The sequence below is a fragment of the Musca autumnalis genome, unplaced genomic scaffold, assembly GCF_047663935.1.
Source record: "Musca autumnalis isolate F117 unplaced genomic scaffold, ASM4766393v1 scaffold_1, whole genome shotgun sequence".
Classification (NCBI taxonomy): domain Eukaryota; kingdom Metazoa; phylum Arthropoda; class Insecta; order Diptera; family Muscidae; genus Musca; species Musca autumnalis.
Genome location: NW_027411644.1, coordinates 275675836 through 275696530, shown reverse-complemented (window position 1 = coordinate 275696530; position 20695 = coordinate 275675836). Strand labels below are relative to the sequence as shown.

General features: G+C 34.4%; 1 protein-coding gene and 1 pseudogene across 4 annotated transcripts in view; both read right to left on the bottom strand.

Annotated features, from left to right (window-relative positions):
• heph (polypyrimidine tract-binding protein 1 heph) overlaps nucleotides 1-20695 on the bottom strand; it is a 757797-nt gene that overhangs the window by 625708 nt on the left and 111394 nt on the right. The window lies entirely within an intron of this gene.
• LOC141391959 (protein transport protein Sec61 subunit alpha-like) lies at nucleotides 3006-3895 on the bottom strand (annotated as a pseudogene).

The window sequence follows — 20695 nt, the reverse complement described above, 5'->3', positions numbered from 1 at the left end:
CGAAGTCGACGAAGATACCACAGATCCAATCCCAGAAGATGGTACTGAATGTATACCACCCGGCCAAGATGAGGTAAAGACAGCAATAAACCGGCTGAAGAATAATAAGGCAGCAGGAGCTGATGGCTTACCAGCTGAGCTGTTTAAAATCGCAGGCGACACGCTGATAAGGTGTATGCATCAGCTAATTCTCCACCTGGCAGGAAGAACGCGTAACCGACGATTGGAACCTGAGTATACTGTGTCCCGACCATAAGAAAGGAGATAAGACTTTATGCTTCAACTACATTGGCATAAGTCTTCTCCCTATCGCCTACAAGATAGTGTCAGGGATATTATGCGAACGACCATGGGGTTTGGTCAACGAAATAATTGAACCATACCAATGCGGCTTTAGACCTGGCAAGTCCACCATCGACCAGATATTTACCCTGCGGCAAATCCTGGAGAAGACCCAAGAGTTGCAGATCGACACCTACCACCTTTTTGTCGATTCTAAAGCAGCCTTCGACAGCCCGCTACTTTCAAAGGCATTCCAAGAAATGCCTGAAAATTGGTATCCCTGCAAAACTCATTCGGCTTTGTAAAATGACGCTAAAGGCTTCGACACATAAGAAGCATGGCATTCTTGCTGAAGACTAATGACCAATTTCGACCTAATAAAAAGATTTCAGAATCACATTTGAATTGGGTCGAACTTGGTCTTTAGTCATTTACCAGATATGACTTAAGCAAGAATGCCATGCTTCTTATATGTCGAGAAGACCAAGTTGATGGTGTCGACGGGCAATGCGTCCATTGAAATCGGACCAACGGTTGAAGTTGGTTCTTATAATTTTGAGGTAGTAAAAGACTTCGTATGCCTCGGCACTGCCGTAAACACAACAAACAACATCAGTTGTGAAATAAAAAGAAGAATTGTATTGGCCAACAGACGCTACTTTGGCTTAAGTAAGCACTTCAAAAACACAGCCACAACTCGTCAAACAAAAATAACGCTTTACAAAACACTGATACTACCCGTGCTGATGTATGGTTCCGAAGCCTGGGTACTTGCGCAAGCAGATAAGGCAGTGCTTGGCGTGTTTGAGAGAAAAATTCTTCGAAAGATCTACGGACCAATCTGCGTTGACGGTAAATATCGACGTCGTATGAACCACGAGCTGTATCTGCTATACAACGACATCAGTATAGATAAACGTATCGAAATGCAGCGATTGCGTTGGCTAGGCCATATCATAAAAATGGGCGATGATGTACCCGCTAAAAAGGCGTATAAATTCGGGCCGCATGGCGGTGCACGCAGAATTGACAGGCTAAATAATAGATGGCGCAAACAAGTGGAGGAAGAGATGACAAGGCGCGGTATTCCAGAATCCGAAGCACTAAAGCGAGAATTGGAGATCTTTTCTTAGTTAGGTCTATTGAACAAATGTTCTGTAATGGGCCAGCTAAGTAAGTATTGTCAAACAATCAACCAACTTGGTTGGGATACAGATTTGGTCCAAATTTTGTACAGCCGTGGAAGCGATATTTCCTGAGTATTTTAGAGACGTTCGGACTCCGCCATATAAAGTTGGTCCCATACGGTTGAGTTAATCTTAATTCCGATTAACTTAACTCATTCATATGAGAGATGTCTCCCTTGTCCCTTCTGGGATATTCGTGGGAAAATTTTAAAATCAAAATAAATCAATATATTTTTCTATGTTCAATTTGATCAATTCCCCCTCAAAACGTCCTTACTTTGATTTGAATATATACGAATTAATTTCCACTGACCATTCAACATTCAATTGTTGTTCAAAATTTGTATTTAAATTACTTCTCCCCACAAGCGTTGAGCTTGGCCTTTTCATGTTAAACTATGAAATTTGATTTTTGCCCTAAACCAACATATTTTTTGTGGTCCATTCATAATCAAACACATGGCGTTTAGTTACACACAAATTTAAAGCTTTGAGCATAGAGCATAACTTATGGTAGTAGACACGATTTCCCTTAAAATAGTTTATTTTAGCCTTTGGGGATTATCGGAAAAGACGAAAGTGCATTGGCGTTTCCCCATTTTGATCGTGTTGATGCGTTGTCCATATGCAAATTAATATTCGACAAAATTTTCACATCGTTGAGCAGCGTTGAAGGATAAACATGACATGGTGATGATTTTGTGAGTGGGTGTGTGTAGCAAACATCAATATCAAGCATTTTCCCAGAACATAGGCAGTGTTGTTGTAATGCATAACAGTTCTAATAAAATGGAGTGTAATGAAGTTTTATTCGCAAAATTAATTACATTTAGGACAAATAAGAAAGTATTAATCCGCTTTCCAGCCTGTTATACAATGAAAAACACCAAATCCGGTATAGCGAAAAAATAAGGTTCCATTTCATTCAGCTAAAATTAGACTCGAGCTGGTCTCATTGATATGAGAGAAGTCTCTCTTGTCCCTATTTTTTAATAAATTAGGTTATTACGTATTTCAAAACTTCACAATATGACTAGAGTTGGCAAACCATCGATGGAAATATCGATACTTATTTTTTACGCCAATATCGATAAATAGTTTTTTATGTCAATATTTTCGAAAATTTTGACGTTACTAAAGAACAGCCGTAGAAGCAATGACCTGAATTTTTTAAAGCAAATTGATAGCACAGGTCCACACTAAAGTGACTTCATTAAAAAAAATCACGAAATTAGGCGTTCTTAAATCTAGTTCCCCATTACAGCAGTTTAAATAATTACTTTAGTATGCAACTCGATCTGGATACGCTTAATTTTATGAAATTTTTTCAGTGAATTCACTCTAGTATGGACCAGGAATTAACAGATGTGATTATATAAGCTTTTTGTGTAAACGAATAAAAAAATTCGCAAAGTGTTTTATAAACTTAAAGAGAATGGCGTGTATGGGATCGGTAAAGATGTGACCAACACTTTCAGGTGGCTATGGGGCTTAGGGTGGGAAAGGAGCGAGCTGGGCCGGCATCATCAGACATCATCAACATCCGCCGAGGTTGGTGTTGAATTTACCTTGGAATTTCACGGCCAACATTTTCGCATGCATTTGTTTGAGGTGTAGAACAATTTCATGGTGTTGAACGCAATAACGGGCAGATTTAATGGACAAATCAACACGGAAACCTTAGAAGTAGATGACAACGGCAAAGACGAGAACGGTAGTTCAAAAGTTTGGCAAGTTTTGTCGGTAGCAGGCTTCACACAAAGCTCGAACAATTTCTTTACGAGTGGCCATCAAGTAGAACAAGGCAATAATGCCACCTTCGTACCACGCCCAGTTGTAACGGCAGTGGGAGAGAAGGCCTTCTGTACAAATTTTTCGCAAATTTTGGTGGCGATGTAAAGAGAAATACGGGAACCCAAGCCCACCCCCTTTTGCAACAAATCATCCAAAAGCAACACAATCAAACCGGCGGCAAGTAATTGGATGATGATCAACAAGCAAACACCAACACCTACTTCAGATAGATCATCATACACGCCAGTCATGACATAAACAATGACTTGACCAATAGTAAAAACCATTCCAAAGAGTTTTTGGACACCATTGAAACAACCACGATCCTTGGGAGTGTCACCAACTTCAATGATTTTGACACCAGCCAACAATTGCATAATAAAGCGAGATGTAACAATGGGAGAGAAAGCCAATTCTATAAGGATATCACGATTTGAGGCCAAAATTACACGAATCCAGTAAAAAGGTTCAGCCGAGTCGGAACTCATGATACCGAACAGAGGGATTTGACAGCATACTAAGAAGATGAAGCATAGCATTTTCTCTCTGAATTGGATCTTGCGTTCGGGTTTGGCAATTTCTGGAAGTATACTGCAGAACGGATTTATGATTTTGAGGAATTTAATTCCCATGATTAATTTTTGTTTTGTTCCTCTAATTTTTGTTAATTACACTGTGCAACAAAATTCAATTTTTTTTCAAAATGATGGGAAAAACCGAGTACATTATGAAAGTAGATCTAAAAATATGAGACACGTGTATCGGCGTTTTTAAAGTTTACGTCGGAAAGTAACCAAAATAGGCGGGGCAAGTTCCACCCATTTTTAATTTCTTCGAAATATTCGAATTAAGATATCTTGGAATCCTTGCATTTCAGGTATATAGTGTCTTTGGCAACTTTACAGAGGAGTATGTGGGCAATAGTTTTGTTAAAAATTTTAACCCACATGCGGTTCATCAAAGGGGTCTTTTTCATCCTTTTTTCAAAAATCTTTCAAAAACTCCTAAAAAAAGGGGTTGTATCAAATCCAAATATTCTACAAAATTGTTCGCCATAAAATTTTACTATAGGTCTCAGAATACACCAAATCTGTAACTCTTGTCTAATCGCCAGGAATCTCTAAAATTGAAAAACGCGTTTTAGGGTTAAAATCGGACTTCATCTGAGTTTATTCAAAATTGTCCCACAAAACATAATTTTAGAGAGATGATGTCAGAGACAAAAATATTCTTCGTCAAATTTCACTGTGGGTCACCAAAGGAATGAAATGTATATTTACGTTTTATAGCATGAAAATATCAGTATCAATTTTGCTGAAAAAACTTGAAAATATTTCCCAATTTTTTGATGAAAAATTGTTCCTTCTTTTTTCGAGTTGGTACATGGAAGTAATATAACACTTGGTTATAGGTGAATAGTGTCAAAGGATGAAAAATTCTACACAAAAAATCACTCTGAGTTTCAATATAAACTATATATCTATGTATACTATTTCCATGACAGAATAAGAAGGTAATCTCATTTGAAAAAACCGTCCTTGAGCTGCCAAATACAACCCTGCATTCCAAACAATATGAAAGTTGTTGTTATTGTATGGCAATGACAACAATAACAAAATATTGTTTGTTTACATTTTATCTAGTACATATATAATTTTTTGGAACAAATACATTTCAATTAATAATTATTTAAATTAGCCAAGCGATGTAGCATCATCTTTGGCACTATTGCGGGAGAAAGTGTGTTCTTTTCGCGATTCATTTAATTAGTATAATTCCGGACTGCAGATACACAAACTATGCGAAAAATTGTCTCGTATATTGGGAAATGGATGAATCAAGGAAAAGAGCGTTTGCTTGCGAGCAGTGTTTAAGGAAGCCATTGTCCTTGATATCGTCAACGATATTCATTGATAACTAGCGTAGAACTTATTTCGTTGTCAGCGAAAAGGCTGGTAAGTAATTGAATTGGAGCGCTGATGTATGGAATTACATTTTTATATATAAAATGTGTGTTGCTTGTTACAGGTGCTGTTGCTTGTATTCCCCGAGTCCGTGGTGGTTGTTGTTGTAGTCATCGCTCTTGTCATTCGCTTTGTGACGCCACGCATGTTCGCCCCTACTAAGACTTCCCCAATGGTACCCTTCGGTAATGTAAACCAACTACTAAACCAGCTACGCTTTGGTATCTGTCATCGCTGCTTCCGGCTTAACAACCTTTGTCCAATCTAAGGGTCACAACATTGATGACATTGATCCATTCTGATGATCCATTGATCGTTTCTGATGAAGTACAAATGTTGCAAAAGACCAAATGTGTAACGCTTCCGTGCTGACTGTGGAACCATGCCCGACCGTCGTCGCATTGCCTGCTGTGGACCCTTCATCGTATATTGCGTAGACGAATCCTTGTGTCGTGCTTTCCCTAACATTTCCCGGAATTGAAACACAAGTGTTGACAAGCGGAACTTGTTGAAATTGGCTCATGTTGGCTTTGTTGGTCGTTTTGTCATATGGGAATCGTTTTGTCATCGAAGGAATGCAACTTCAGTCAACCCAAGATGGCTAATACCTATTTGTCTCGCCTTAATAAACTGAAACAATCAGCAAGCTTGTCTGTGATCTGCGCATCAAAGTCTTCCCTCATGTCCGCCGTCTCAAGATCTCAATGAGAACAACGTTGAATTGGTTAAGAGCCACTTTTCTGCTGTTGCCACCAAACTATTATCCATTATTTGTAATATATGTATATATGTAGGCTGAATTTTGTAACGTCAGATGCTTGGCAAATGTCTGAAGTATTGTGTTTCATAATGCCGTGATAGTTAACAAATGCGAAGCTATGTAGATCAGAACGTCGCAATTGCGCATTATTAACGAAGTTAAAAACCAAACATGTATCATTTATATTTCTGATGCATTTATTGAAATATGTTGACGAAGTTTAAAAACAACATAGCATCTGACGATACGGAAGTCAGTCCTAGTCTTCTGCTTTTTCATTAGAATCTCTTCTACGGCTGTACACAAAATAATAAAGGCTGAAAAATGTCCTAATAAAAAAATCATAAATAGCATTTTATGCGTTTGTGGGGTAGGTATTAGAAACGGAAAAACTTTAGTGCGAGAGAAGGAGTGGCACTAAATAGTGTGTCATTTCGGGTCCATATCTCAGAATGTGTTAATTCCCCCGGCACAAAATAATACAATGTTGTAGCCATAATAACTTTCCAATTTTTTATTATTAAACATCAATGATGCAAAAATACATATCATCTAAATAAGACATATATTAACAAGTGCTGTAGTCATGATTACGAACACGCGCTATAAACTTTTCGACACGCCTTAGTCCATCTTGCACTTGATCTATTTTTAGGAGTCATTTCCCTCGATAGTTATTGTGCCAAACAACCATTTTAGTTGGTTACCGTAGGATGTTTTGAGCTTTGGCTCATGTCAGGAAGCAAGGACGCATATTTGAGAGAAATATTACGTTGTGCAAAAGTTGGTCCAATCGCACTCTCTCCTTTCAATTATTGTGACTACCAGTAGGAATTCTTGAAGCTTTTAGACTAATATGTGTGGAAGCATTCGCTTGTCCAAAAAACACATTATATCGCTCTAAACAAGACCGCAAGGAATACCTTTGGGAAAAATGCCAAATCGATCCTCTAACATTTTTGTTCTTTGATTTGTTGCACGTTTGGAAGAACTTTTTTGATGTGCAAATTTCGGACAGAGCGGAAGTATGTACTTTCCCACGAAAAATCCTGCATGCTGCAAAATATATCATGACGTGCGTCCAAACTTCATTTATGCCAACATTTACTGTGGGAGACACCCAAGGGATGATACCGATACAGTCGATCTATCATCTATATCAAGAAGAAATATTACGATATGCAAATTATGGACCAAACTGGTTACTTACCCGTACGCACCACATCAGCGAAAAATATTGAACTTTTTTGGGGGTTGTACGGACAGATATGGATCATCTAGTTTAGATATAATATAACGAGGACCAAAATGTGCACCACATCGGCTGATCCGTTCGAGAGTTATACTCCAGCCGGACGAACGAACATTAATAATCGACTCCAAATTATAGGAAAAATTTAAATTGAAAATGTAAACATAAGTGACATATGTATGTATATTTTAACATATACATACAAAGTTTGTCAAAATCATTTTGTCAATGAAGGGACAGAAAGCGAATACAACTCTGTGAGTTGTGAGCGTGAGGTTACCTTGTATCATTGTATCATGACTATTTCCTTAAAAAATTAGATTACAAATGGTCTGTTCCAGAACTGCAAGAATCTACTAATTTTTACTATTTTTTCCGATAACATAAAGGAAAAAATGCTATCGTAGTAAAAAGTAGTAGCTTCTTGCAGGTTCTGGAACAAAGCAAAATTTATATATATATATTAGGATGAAATTATATGTTTTAATTTTGGACTGTTAATTTTACATAATTCCATACTGGATCAAAATCTAGCAAAATCCTTTACTTTTTGGGAATATTGTTAAAGAAAGAAATGTTCCAAATGAAATTTCATTATGGGTCTCTGAATAAAAGAAATGTGTAACCATAGCATATAACATTCTTAGCAGCACTTGTTTTTGATATATATGTTTTAGGGCCATATTTCCCAATTTCCATACAGATTGTCGTTGTGATTGGGTTCTGTAAATATCATAATGATGGTTTTTCGTTGTGAATTCATACAGAAGATGTTGTACGTTCCATTCATAATGCTTTTGAAATATTTGTGTTGCATATATATTTAGAATATCAAAAACCCACATTGGACCCGCCCAAATTCCGTATTTTTAGTATTTTCAACTTAAATTCCGTAGTTTGGATAAGCCATTGGTTGCTTATATTGTAGCTGAAAATACATTACAGGTCTACGGCTATGGTCAAGTGAAAATATAGGTGTCATATGGGCTCTCACATGCACAATTTGGTGCGGTCCAAAAAACTACAATGATGGGACTAACTCCTACTTTGGTGGCATTTACGGAATTAACACTAGCATTTGACATAAATAGCTGTATCATGAATGACCATAACGAACCCAGTTATGATATATTCATTTATGTCAATTGCTATAGTTAATTATGTAAATGCCACCAAGGCGAGTGAGTCCCATCTTTGTAGTTTTTTTGGACCACACCAAATTGTACATGTGAGAGCCTATATGACACCTATATTTTCACTGGACCATAGCCGTAGACCTCTAATGTATTTTCACATACAATATAAGCAACCAATGGCTTAACCTAAATACGTGATTTAAGTTAAAATATAAAAAATACGAAATTTTTGGCAGGTCCGATCTGGGTTTTCTATATTTTTCAAATATATATTCACCACAAATGTTTTTAAAGCTATTTAAATTGAACACACAACATCTTCTGTATGAATTTATAACGAAAAACCATCAAAAAGATATTTATATTTTTTAATCACAACGACAATCTGGTTAAAAATTGTAAAATACGGCCCTAACCCTACACCAAAAACAAGGGCTGCTAAGAATGTTATACGTTATGGTTACAGATTTCTTTTATTCAGAGACTCACAATGAAATTTCTTTTGGAACATTTCTTTCTTTAACAATATTCCCAAAAAGTGAAGGATTTTGCTAGATTTTGATCCAGTATGGAATTATGTAAAATTAACAGTCCAAAATTAAAACATATAATTTCATCCTAATATATATAAGTTTGTAATTTAATTTTTTAAGGAAATAGTATACATAGATATATAGTTTATATTGAAACTCAGAGTGATTTTTTATGTAGAATTTTTCATCCTTTGACACTATTCACCTATAACCAAGTGTTATATTACTTCCATGTACCAACTCGAAAAAAGAAGGAACAATTTTTCATCAAAAAATTGGGAAATATTTTCAAGTTTTTTCAGCAAAATTGATACTGATATTTTCATGCTATAAAATGTAAATATACATTTCATTTCTTTGGTGACCCATAGTGAAATTTGACGAAGAATATTTTTGTCTCTGACATCATCTATCTAAAATTATGTTTTGTGGGACAATTTTGAATAAACTCAGATGAAGTCCGATTTTAACCCTAAAACGTGTTTTTAATTTTTAGAGATTCCTGGCGATTAGACAAGAGTTACAGATTTGGTGTATTCTGAGACCTATAGTAAAATTTTATGGCGAAAAATTTTGTAGGATATTTGGATTTGATACAACCCCTTTTTTTTGGAGTTTTTGAAAGATTTTTGAAAAAAGGACGAAAAAGACCCCTTTGATGAACCGCATGTGGGTTAAAATTTTTAACAAAACTATTGCCCACATACTCCTCTGTAAAGTTGCCAAAGACACTATATACCTAAAATGCAAAGATATCTTAACTCGAATATTTCGAAAAAATTAAAAATGGGCAGAACTTGCCCCGCCTATTTTGGTTACTTTGCGACGTAAACTTTTCAAACGCCGATACACGTGTCTCATATTTTTAGCTCTACTTTCATAATGTACTCGATTTTCCTCGTCATTTTTTTGTTGTCGCACAGTGTTATTCTCGGCACTCGTCCGACCAGTCAGTAACAATAGAAAGTGAAATATGTAATATCCCTGGTACTACGTTAGAAAAAAATCACACATGTTATGTTGGGGTCATTTTATGACCCCCACTATTTAATGAAGAAATTTAAAATTGTACATTTATAAAACGATTTTTTAAGGTTCGAGATCATTGCAATATTACTTCTTAAACGATTTTAAGACTTATAATCATTACAATAGGTAGTTGTTATAGTAATTGTTTGTCGGTGAGACATACCGGTTTTCTGCAAGTTACGCATTCAGCGAAAGTTTTTCTTTTCTTATTCGATGGGCAAAATTTGCACCTCTTTCGATTACTGGCGCCCTGTTCTGGAAAAGGTGAACTCGTAGATGGTGATTCTTCTTGAATTCTTAGTACTAATGCCGCAGATGCTTCTGCGCGAGGAAGCCGACTACGTCTTTTCATATGGTCATGAGCTAAAGCTTCACCGAGTTGTTCTAAAAATAGGCGTCTTTTGTACAATTTATTGTTTTGCCATGGATTTATTTCGGTCCACATTATAAAAGCATTGAGAGCAGATATATCTAATAAGTTAGAGAAGAAAGCAACCAGCTAGCGATTGGTTTTTCTTTTGCATGAATATGTACGAACCATTTGGTCCAATGTGTCGACTCCTCCTTTTGTCGAGTTGCAGTGTTCAATTATTTCCGGAATTTTTTTTGGATGATCTTCTAAAATCTTGCTGTTATTGTTAAGAGTACTAAGCAAATAAACCATTTTTTATTTTTTAGGTACATACAAAACAATCGTTTCTTTTTCATGAAAAAAGAATTTGCTTGAGTGTACTGGAATCTTACGCAATTGTTGTGTTGTAGCATGATCCGGTAAAAACGCTTATGTTTTCTGACTGTGCCTACAATAGTAATTTTTTGCTTTAGCCGTTCTATTACAAGTTTATGACTCGTAAAAAAGTTGTCGGTAGTCACATTTCGTCCACGATATTGAGCAACCAAGTCTAGTACAACGCTTCCACCTTGATTTCTTTCAGCATTGTCTCCCAATTTGCCCAAGTAAATTTGGAATTGTAAGCAAAATGCAGTATCAGAATCAGCGGCTATCCAGACTTTCATACCGTATTTCCCCGGTTTACTTGGAATATACAGTTTGAATGGGCATCTACCTCGGAAAGGAATAAGCTCTTCATCAACCGTTATATTACCGTTTGGCACGTAAAGAATTTCTAAGTTTTGAGTCCATTGCTCATAAAAGTTTCGAATAGGGGCGAGTTTATCTCCTCTGATCTTCTCGTTTGCCTATCGTCAAATGCGAGTACGCGAGAAATATTTCTAAATCGCTCCAAAGACATTATTGCTCTCAAAAAGGTCGTCCATGAAACTCGTCCCACAGAGAATCAACACTTTCACCATATGACCTATAAACTCCTAAAATAAAAATACATATATCCTATATAAAATTATAATAGGAAAAAACATTACATACATACCAATTAGTATAAGAAGTCCCAAGTAAGCATCGAACTCAATATCATCTATATATTGAAAATTTTCGAAAACAGAATCTCCTTCCAAATTACTGTAGTGAATGGTATCCCTTTTCATAGCTTCGGTAAGACATACATCAAATGCATCACGAATATTTGATATTCGATGAATAGCATAAGAAGTCACTCCAGGTTTTGTGTGAAGAATATTTTCACTCGGTGCACGGCTTAGACATTGCGGAGGAAATACTGTACTCCACTTTATCTTTCGATCTTTGTCAAAAAATTCTGTGCCACTTATTACGTCCGATGATGTGATTGCTTCTATGTCACTGGAAATTGATTGTTCTGAAGAAAAACATTCTTCTTCCTCAAGTACAAAATTAGATCACCATCATCACTTGCGTCATCTTCAAAGTCACTCAAGAATTCCTCAATTTCATGCTCACTCATTTGCCATCTCTGATATTATGAATAAAAATGATCGTATATAAACAATGGATTGAGAAAATATATATAAAATACTTATACTAGGATCCTTGTTTTACCACAATTTTTTCTCAGCAATATTAGATTTACAATATTCGCTGATCACTATAAAATTTTTCAAATGACTGAAAAAAAAAACTTCAATACGATCTCTATGAAATTTGTCACAGAAATAAAAGCAGTCGGCTTTGTACATATTGAATGCAACAATTATAACTGTAAATGCCAATCTTCTTTTTCTGCATGTTGTTGTAATGTTAGAGACGAAAAAGGTGTAAGGCAAATGCAAAAAAAAAAACATACATACATAACATCATATGTGTATACACTTACCATAAAAACAGTTCTAAGCATAAAATGTTGATAAAACTAATCGAATACAGTAGATCTCAAAAATTTATGCACTGAGTAGTAAGAAATTTTAATTATTTTGTTCCTGTAGGGAACACGGTGATGATAAATGCAATTTTCAAATGACCCCAACGTAATAGCAGGGATATTAATCTCCAAAATGATATCCACAAATTGAGCTGAAACAAATCTCTTCAAACTCAACATCGAGAGCATGCAGGCTTAAAGTACCGACGCACAGTGGTTCAGGACAACAATTTTTGTCGTTACTGATTGTTAATATCTATATGCGATTCGATAATAAACATGTTAAAACTAAGGAAACCAAAAAATTAGGTCAAAATGTTGGAAGGTGTGGGCGTGGATTTCTCCTAAAGACGACCATTTTTTGCAATTTTGGAAAATAGTAGTAGTAATTTTTGCAAATTTCTGGAGGAAGAAGTAGCTATTTCTCGGAAACTACAACAGATATTGTTGTCGTTGTTTTTTGTTAGGTAGGTAGGACCGTTTCAATAAATTACAATAAAATTACAGGAAGTTAGCAATTTTATTTTTCTTCAGGTACAAATTTTAGTGAAATTCCAACTTTAGGGAACAGCTTGGAACAATGTTCCGCTTTCACAGAATGATGATGCCCGAGTGTGCCCTCTTTCAATCCATATATGTATAATATTGCAACCGCTCCTTCCGTTTAACACTTTTTTAAAATTTTTGAAATTGCATAGCTTAAAACCTGTGTTTTTTCATACCGTTTCCCATATAAATTATAGCTTTTTTTACACAAATGAACATTTTTTTAATATATGAGTTTTTATAAAAGTTATATGAGTTTTACGAAAACCCAAGGAGTATTTTTTAATTTTGGAAAATATTTTAATTTAATTTTTTTTTTGTATTTGCTTGGTTTGTTTATTGGTGTTAGCCCTTTTTACAGTGTTTTATTTAACTTGCTTGGTGTCTGTTTAGTTCAAATCTAGTAACTCATTTTCCACACAGTTGCAGTTGACCAATCGAACGAAGACTTTTCACACTTTTCAGACTTGGATGACAATACATGAATATGTAACCAAAAGTAATATGGGTCCATTTTTTCTTATAGCCCCATATAGCGGTACCACCGGATTTAACGTATTTTAAGGATTTTTTCTTCATTTTTTTGGCCGAATTGGCTGAAACTTGGCATTTGGAGTTCCCAATAGCTACACACGATTTCAGGCATTTTAAAGTGTTTATATACATTTTCGACCTGAATTGACTATAATTTTATTATGAGGTTGTCAGTGGTCAAAAATTTTAATTACTGAAAAGTTAAAAACAAACAATAATTAAAAAAATAAGTTAGAGTGTTGTATTTATAAATGCACTTAAAAGTAGAAAATATTTTTTCATGATGGAACCTTTCAAATAAAAAATTGTGACGATATTAAACTGCAAGCGCTTTATTTGAGAGATTCCATCATGAAAAACTAGCTTCTTGTTTTAAGTGATTTTTAAATAATAAAATTTAAATAGTTAGAACATATGAAAAACTCAAAAACACTCATATTTTGATGGTAAATATGAAAAAACTCAAATTTTAACTTTGATCTTGAACTCCTCTGCTACTACTAGATCGAATTCGAATGTTTTTAATGCATCGGAAAGCTGATTATGTTATCTGTCGAACAAAATATGAAAATATTTCTATCCGTTCAAAAGTTACAGAGTTTTGAACAGGAAAAAACGACCACTGTACGACGCACAATGGTTCAAGAAACGATTTTCCTGGTCAAAAATCAAAATGTTGTTTTGTCACAGATATTTAATTTCTATATGGGATTCGATAGTAAACATATTAAAACTAAGGAAACCAAAAAATTTGGTCAACATATTGGAAGGTGCGTGCGTGGGGTGCCCCTTAAGACGAACATTTTTCCCATGTTTGAGAAATATGTAATTTTTGAAAACTTCTGGAGAAAGAAATAGTTATTTCTCGGAAACTATAACATATATTGCGTTCGCTGTTTTTTGTTAGGTAGGTAGGATTGTGGACTTTAAAAGTAGTGCGTTTAGCGTTTACGCAACATCTTCTTCTTCTTTATTTACTCATCCGTTATCCGGATATAAGTGATCGTACAATTCATTTTGTTTTTTAATATTTATCGCATTATATTTATGTTATTGTATAGTGGTTGTCAGCTCTCTGTGTCTTGCAGCATTCAGCAGATCAGTTTCGTCGGTATAACCTGTCCAGTCCATGATGTTTTTGAGCCAAGATGTTTCTTTTCTTCCTCTAGCACGCCTTCCATCAATTTTTCCTTTTAAAATTGCTTGTAAAATGTTGTATTTGTTGTTCCTTAATACGTGTCCAAGATATGCTATTTTTCGCCTTTTTATTGTTTTTATTAACTGCCGGCTTACATTCATCCTTCTTAGTACTTCGTCATTAGAAATTTTCGCAGTCCATGGTATTTTCAGTACTCGCCGGTAAATCCACACTTCGAAGGCTTCCAATTTTCTTTCATCAGAGATCTACTACTAGATCGAATTCGAATGTTTTTAATGCATCGGAAAGCTGATTATGTTATCTGTCGAACAAAATATGAAAATATTTCTATCCGTTCAAAAGTTACAGAGTTTTGAACAGGAAAAAACGACCACTGTACGACGCACAATGGTTCAAGAAACGATTTTCCTGGCCAAAAATCAAAATGTTGTTTTGTCACAGATATTTAATTTCTATATGGGATTCGATAGTAAACATATTAAAACTAAGGAAACCAAAAAATTTGGTCAACATATTGGAAGGTGCGTGCGTGGGGTGCCCCTAAAGACGAACATTTTTCCCATGTTTGAGAAATACGTAATTTTTGAAAACTTCTGGAGAAAGAAATTGTTATTTCTCGGAAACTGTTAGGTAGGTAGGATTGTGGACTTTAAAAGTAGTTTAAACAAATTACCGTAGCGTTTACACAACATGAGCTATTTTATTTTTCCTCAGGTACTAAATTTTATGAAATTTTAAATTTATTGGACTAGAACTTCTGTGGAACAACATGGAACAATGTTCTGTTTTAACAGAAATATGTCCGAGAGTCTCCTCTTTCAGCACATATATATGTACTTTTGTTCCCGTCCCGTTCCGTCCGTTTAACACTTTTTTAAATTTATTGAAATTACATGGGTAAAAATGTGTGTTTTTCCATACCATTTCCCATATGAATTACAGCTTTTTTATACAAATTAACATTTTTTGGAGTATATGAGTTTTTATATGAGTTATATAAGTTTTATGAAAACCCAAGGAGCATTTTATTTTAAATTTTGAAAAAATTTAAATTTTTTGTAATTTTTTTTGTGAAAATTTTGTGAAATTTTTTTTTTCGAATTTTTTTTTAGTTCTTTTTTGTATTTTTATAGTTTATTTATTGGCTTTTGACCATCTTTAATATATAAGAAGATATAAAAAACACAAAAACACTGATATTTTGATGAAAAATAGTAAAAAAAATTCAAAAGTTTAATTTTGACCTTGAATTCCCCTGCAACTAACAGACCGAATTTGACCGCTTATAATTCACGGGAAAGCTGATAGTGTTATCTGTCTAACAAAAAAAAGAATTGTGAAAATATCTCTATCCCTTCAAAAGTTACAGAATGTTGACCGGGAAAAAACGATTCTGAACCACTGTGCGACGTTTTAAAATTGAATTTTACAACGATATTTCAGTGACATACGAAATGTAAACAAAGCACGTTTGTCGGCCATTTTGGATTCTAAATAAATAGAGGTGGTCAATCCACGAGCGCTTATTTTAAAACGGAAATATCGAAAAAATCGAATAGGGCCGATATCGATAGTTTGCCAGCTCTAAAGATGACCGATAGATCACTTGAGTCGAGCCCAGTCACGTTTTGGTTTCACATAAAAACCATTTGTAATTCAAAGTGTTGTTAAATCGCCACACTTACAGCACTTCTTCAAACATATTCATAAAGATGATCGTACGATATTAATTTCAATATAGATTCTTATTTTAAAGCATACTTTTAGGATGTTTAAAATGCTTGAAGCAGAGTTGGAAACTTGTACAGTGGCGAATTTGCATTTTAAAATATTAGGAGGAGGTTTCGTAAATCTTGTCTGCTATAAGCTGGTGAAGAAAGATGCAAATATGGATGAACTAAAAAGTGTAAACTTTTTGTTAGGAGTAGCCGCCGAATTTTATAACGACGTTTTCCAGCCGATGGCATGGCCCTCTAATGTAAAACTAAGGCCATTTCATAATTTTCCGAAGGAACAGCACAACCTGGCCCCAGCATAAACTATCAAAATCTTGATTCACTTAAAATTTATTATCAAAACACTTCTGGTATTCGCACTAAATCCTCACAAATTTTTATGGAGACTTCGCAATGTGATTATGACGTTTTTATTTTTGTTGAAACATGGCTCAACTCAGACTTTGCTGATGGTGAATATTTCGATACTAAGCTGTATAAAGTATATCGCAAGGACCGTGATGTAATTAAAACGGGCTGCTCTCGTGGTGGTGGTGTTTTGATTGCTGTTAAAAAGTGCTTTAATTCATTATTAATTGTTATGTTGGATCAGTTATGTATTCGTGTTGTGGGAGCTAAAAACTCAGTTTACTTCTTGGTGTCGTATGTTCCGCCGAAATCTTCGACATGCTTATATGATGCTCACATACAAAATATACTTGGTATTGCTCCAAATTCTGAAAGTGATAGCTATTTCATTGCTGGCGATTTCAATCTTTGTAAATTGGTGTGGTCTGCTCATCCCGATTTCCCGTTTATGTATGCAACAAATGTTAATCTTTCACATGAAATTGATTTTATAGACTCAATGTTAAGCCTAGATCTAATGCAAATTAACTGCTTTCACAATGCCTTAAATAGGTTTTTAGATTTGATATATATTAGCAAAAATATCTGTTTCACAATTGAAAATTGTGTTCATCCAATAAGTACTCTTGATTCAAATCATGTTGCTTTAGTTATTAAGGTAGAGTTTTACAATTTTCAATCTACCAATGCAGAAATTTCATCTTTTGACTTCGAAAAATGTGATTTTTTGCTTTTGAATGAAATAATTTCCAATTATGATTGGGTTAGTATATTTGGAAATCAGTCGTTGGATGCATGCTTTGATATATTTATCTCTAATATTAAACGGTATGTTCCGATTATGTCTCCGCTTTGAACCCAAAAAGGCACAAAACACCGTGGTATACGTCCGGCTTGACAAAAATTAAAAACTTGCGAAACAAATTTTATAAAATCTATAAATCAACAAACTCTTTAGAAAGCTATAATAAATATAAACATTATAGTAGAGAATTTTCGTGTCTCAATAAATTCCTTTATAATCAGTACATCCAAAATTTCGATGCAAAAATTAAAAGTAACCCTAAATCTTTTTGGTCTTTTATTAAATTGAAAAAATCTTCTAGTGATTTTCCATCGCCAATGTTTTTAAATGATAAAGTTGCTATTTCTTCCAAAGAAAAAGCTGATCTTTTTGCGGAGTTTTTTAAATCTAATTTTATTCATTCTCATTCGGTAGATAATGATTCCTTAGTAGATAATGTACAACCGATTATTAATATTGGCAGTATACAATTATCTGAACCTGATATTCTAAATGGTTTAAATATGTTGAAGGATTCTACTAAGGTTGATATTGATGGTATTTCTGCACATCTTCTCAAACTGTGCTATAAATCAATTTGTTCTCCCATGTTGTATATTTTCAACCTCTCTCTGTCCAAAGGACAGTTTTTGGATAGGTGGAAAATTTCTGCTGTCACTCCTGTTCGTAAGTCCGGCTCTAAAAAAGATATTTCAAATTACCGCCCTATCTCAAAATTATCTAGTATTTCAAAATTATTTGAACATATTATATATGAGAAGCTTTATTCTTCAGTTCAACAGTTTCTGATAACGTCACAGCATGGTTTCATCAGAAACCGATCAACAGTGACTAACTTGATGCTCTTTACGAATTATTGCATATCAATGTTTGAAAAGGGCTACCAAGTTGATTGCATTTATTTTGACCTATCCAAAGCTTTTGACAGAGTTTCACATAACGTGCTTTTGGCTAAATTGTTGAAAATTGGTTTGCACTCTTCTTTTCTTAATTGGGTAAAGTCATATTTTTCCAGCAGAATATGCTTTGTTAATATTGAAAATTTCAGATCAGATGTTTTCTTTGCTACCTCTGGCATTCCTCAGGGCAGCATTTTAGGGCCATTATTTTTTATACTTTTTATAAATGATATTGATTCCTCTATAAGTTTTGGTAAGGTTCTTCTTTTTGCAGATGATATTAAGTTATTCTCAAAGATATCTAATCTGCGAGATGTTAAACTATTGCAGGCTGATATAAATAAATTAATTTCCTGGTGTGAATTAAAAAAACTGAATTTCAATTTTTCCAAATGTGTTCATCTTCCCTTCGGAAGAATAACAAGATTTATTGATAGTCATTATTTTTTTGGTACCCAAATGCTTTTAAAAGTAAGCACCAAAGTTGATTTAGGTGTCGTCTTTGATACAGAGCTTTCTTTTAAATATCACATTGATTACATTTTACCTAGTGCGTACACAGCTCTAGCTTTTATTAAACGTAATTGTAAGGAATTCACGGATCCCTATACTCGCAAACTCTTGTATACAACATTTGTTAGATCAAAACTGGATTACCCATCTATTATATGGAATCCTTATTATACTGATAAAGTTAATCGAATTGAGCGCCTTCAAAAGAAATTCATAAATTTTGCGTTGTTTTCCATAAATTTTTCTAATCCTCTGCCTTCATATGAAGCAAGGTGTAATTTAATTCATTTAGATTCATTAAGTGTTCGTAGATCCAAAACATCTATTACCTTTCTATATAAACTAGTTTGTGGGATTATGGATTGCCCCGATTTACTTAGCTTAATTGGATTCAAAGCACCGACAAGATCTCTTAGATATATTGAATATTTTAATATTTCAAGCCATAGAACCAATTGTGGATTTAATGAACCAATTGTCAGAGCATTAAGAGAATTTAATACTGTAAATATGCAAGTTAATATTGATTTTACATACCCCATTGATAAATTTAAAGAAACATTGGATTTATATTTTTTTTTCTAATAATATAAGCTAGTCTGTAAGGATTGTAATTCCATAGACTGAAATAAATAAATAAATAAATAAATAAATTCGTACTGATACAGTATTATAATTGTTTTTTTGGGGAAATAGAAAGGGCTAGAAATGAGAATCGCCCTTGGTATATAGGGTTTACATAGGGTGGTAATTTTTGAAGCTTATATCCTGTTGTATGAAAACTACTAAATTTGATACCATTGTAATTGCATAAACAATATGACAAGTAGTCCAGCGCTCTGAAATTTGTTTTGATGATCACTGTTGAGACTCTATCAGCATGGTTATGAAAATTCGCACTTAAAATTCGTTTTATCACAAAATAAAACGAATTAGGCCCAGAATTTTTTGCATATTTTTCATATCGTGTATATTTTGACATATTTTTACATAGTTGCATAAAATGAGCATGTGCAAAACCATATTCAACAAGTAAAAAGTCGTTAAGTTCGGCCGGGCCGAACTTTTTATACCCTCCACCATAAAATAGTCTTAATTAAAATGGAATAATTAGGGTCCTTTCACAGTTTTAGGTGGAACAACTTTTCGACAAAGGATAGACTCCTACTGCCTCCCACTATTGCTTAAATTACGCTGTGAGCACAAATGTTTTGGGGCAGAGATATTTCCTTTTGAAGATGAAAGCCCTTGGTGTGTGTATATTAAAAACCCCGAAGGACAGATGCGCCGTGAGTCGAACTTCCGCGTTATGGCGTGATGAAGGTTTTACAAGAGACCCTGTAAGCCATCATGAATTAGCATTATATCTTTGTTTGTTGTTTTTGTAGAGCACTTAAGCAACAGTGAACAAAGATATAACGCTAATTCCTGATGGCCCACAGGGTCTCTAACAAAAATTTCATCACGCCATAACGCGGAAGTTCGACTCACGGCGGATCTGTCCTTCGGGGTTCATAATATACTCACCAAGGCCTTTCTTCCCCAAGAGGAATTTTCCGTGCCCCAGACTTTCACCTCCATTTTGTTGCACAGTGTTATCTAATCTAATCTAAAAAATGTGTTCAGCTAGGTGAAAGGTACCACTAACGGGGCTATATCAAAGAGTCAACCTATCTTTAAATTTTGTTGGCGGAAAAGTTTTATAGCTGCAGGGAACTTCAAGAGTCAAATTGAGGGTAGTTTCATCAAAACAATGTAGACCCTCAAAAATGGACCAATGTTGACGAATTTTAGTGAAGAAATTTCATGACCCCTGAAAATTCCCGAAAATCGGGAGGTACAGTTATATGGGGGGATATCAAAACATGGACCTATATTGACGATTATTTTTGAATAGACAAAATTGTAGCTAAAATTCTCAAAATACCGATCATTACAGCTAGTTCGGTTAAAAATTTCAGTT